Genomic DNA, 3113 nt, shown 5'->3' on the forward strand with positions numbered 1-3113 from the left:
ACAATAATACAGTTCAATAAAATTTATTAATGGCATACTCAGAGAGGTGATTGTTTTAAATTAAATTACATTTATTTGGTAAAATTAGCCTTTGCATTTTGTCCCATGAAACTATAAATTTTTATCTGCTTATTTTCATTTGCAATTCTACGATTGAATTTTTTATACTATAGTACTTCAAAAATATATAAAATTTATAAAAAAATTGTCCATTTAAAGGTTGTTTCATTAGAAACAGAACTAAAAAAAGCTAAAAATACTAACCACTTGTATATATGAACATTTGAAGCCCACATGAAAAATATTATCAAAATGCCATGCAATTTTCTGGGTGTCTATAAAAACAAATTAGAACGTTAGAATGCCCTCAGAAGCTTTTCTAATCTAGACATAATTCTTTTTCAAATACCAAGTTAAAATGTGTGGGATATATTTGCCACTAAACCCTTCTGTTAGCATTGTACACACTCAATCATCTAATAGACTCTGGCTTAGCCACTAAATGGAATTATTTATAACATCCTTGGAATATAATTATATGAGCCACACTTAACCATCTGGGTATTTTCCTTTTTGTGGACAAGCTGCAATGGTATAGTGAAATATTTTGTTTGTTTGTATATTTTTCTTTCTCTATACAAAGAAAGAAAATAATCTTTATAAATTAGTCATGTTTTGTTCTAAATTTCAGAGTAAGGTCCATTCATAGCATATAAAACCAAATAATATCATTATTATTAATTTTCATAAAATTATACTGTAGGTACAGAAAATACATTTTTAAATGGCTAAGAAATCTCAAAGGTGAAACTCAGGCATTAACCCCTGCATGGCCCCATATTAAATACAATTCCTTGAAGGAACTATAAAATTATAATTATTGAAGAGCATAGGTAATTAAAATTGTACATTTTGATTGAAAAATATATGTAGTCCATTAAAATAGGAACTCTGCCTCAACTTCTTCAGTGAAGTTCTATACAGATGCCAAGTCTGCACTTTAATTAGAACAAAAGACCACTATCAACGTTAATGCAGCATAATCATTCATAATAATAATTGCATATTAATCTTTTGAGTTTGCAGAACTATAGCAATGACATATGGCATGAGGCAGACATCTGTGTCACCTTTTGTGATTGACATGGTACATATTAATTACACCTGAGGAAATAAAATTTGTTTTCTGCTGAGAAAAGCTACTTCTGGGCTTACTGCCTTAACCTATCAAAGGAGGAAGAACGAATACTGTTAGATTTTTTGTGTAGTCATTAAAGATTTCCCTGGGCTTAGGCTGTCTATAGGTGGCTTGTGCTTTAACTTTTTACTGACTCCTAGAAATAAGAAAGCAGAGCAACCATGTGTTTCTTTGGCTTTGCAGAGTGGTTTTGGCTGAAAAGCTCAGTGTCACCATCTTGTTTATTGCAAGCTTTGTGACTGTATATCCAAAACTATAATATGATCAGAAATACTACAACAGCAGGTCCTAAATATGCCTTAGTTTAATCCTTTGCTCTTAAAATCATGATCCAGTTTGAAGATGAGATTATACGTGCCTTTAAGAAAAAAGTCACCTCCCAGTAAGCTGCATTTCAGGATTCTTAAAAACCTCTCTGTGCTAAAGGCACTGTTAGTGTACATATTTGAAGGGTAATAGAATGGTATTATAGAATGAAAACTATTGGTGGTTAGCAGAAAGACTTGTGTTAAATAGATTAGTCCTAACACCACTATTCTAGCAAGGCCATGTCTAATAAATTTCTAGAGTTTATCTAGAAAGAAAACACAGTGTATTTCTGAGTGAACATGGTGATGACCAGCAACATTCTACAATATAGTTTGAAATTTTTCAAATTTATGTCACTTCACATTCAAAATTCAATAAAACAAATCCAGTCAACTGTACGGTAGTCATACTTAATAGAGTATTTGAACTCTGCAATGTTTTTTCAGATTTAAGAACAGCAAACTCTAATGAGCAGTTTTTAAGATTGCCATTTAGACTCATGGAATTGATCTGAAATTGCTTGCGTAGTGAGGCAAATATCATGTGCTTGTTTTTCTATTCCTCGGCTGAATTCTCAGTCCTGCATGGAAACAGGTTGGAGAGTAATTTGTTTATATATGTGAGACCTCTGCCCTCCTACTCAGCTCATGTATTGGCAGTTTAAAATAATTCCTTTCTCTTAAGCAAACGTGCATGTCAGTAACATACTAAACCACTAATATGACAAAATATAATTCTCAGAGAAAGCTTAATTCTTGCAGGAATTAATTACATATAGTATGAAGTGTCTCAGAAGAACATTATTGGGTAAGTCTAACAATTTATCCTGAAAGATACTCATTTAAAAAAAAAAAACAAGTCAGGATGCTGACTCACCAAGAAAAAGAGAGTAACATATCTTATTTGTGTGACACTTATCTTTCTAGCCAACACGACTTCTACATGCTATGTATTTATTTAAGAAGTTTGTTGGAGTTTTGAGGTCTGATATATAGCCACAGACATATATGAAAGCACTTGTTTTTGTTGTTTTATTTTGTTTTTTTTTCTTGGTGAATTGTATAGACATTTGGAGGAGGTATTACAAGAGTAGTGCATTCTGGTTTAAAATTATAACTTGAAGCCTAGTTTTCCTGGTATGATATAATTATGTGCTTAGATTTCATGGTTTCTCAACTTACACAGGCACAGCATTGTTGGACTACAGCAATTGGGGATTATGTATGCTGCTTTTAGATATTTTACAATTATGGTGAAGTGGATCCTACCAAGGATATCGATGAACTACCTGAGGCTGATCATATTTTCTGTTTTGCCTGGTCTAAGGCATGCACATTGACATTACAGGGTCCTTCTGAGGGGAAAAAGACAACACAACATGTTTTATTAACCTCAGAAGTCTGAATATGACTTATTAAACTTGTTTCTTTCTTCTTAAATGAATTGCTATAAAATAGTCAGGTAGAAAAATAAAACAAAAGTAAATCATGTCTAAACCAGTTCCTACCATAGGTGTCATAGATGTTGGCTACATCCGACTTCTCTTTTTACTGATAAAACAAGTCATCCTTTGTATTATTACATTTTTTTGGGGGGGTTATTTTGT

Source organism: Microtus ochrogaster, chromosome 1 (genome assembly GCF_000317375.1).
Source record: "Microtus ochrogaster isolate Prairie Vole_2 chromosome 1, MicOch1.0, whole genome shotgun sequence".
Taxonomy (NCBI): Eukaryota; Metazoa; Chordata; class Mammalia; order Rodentia; family Cricetidae; genus Microtus; species Microtus ochrogaster.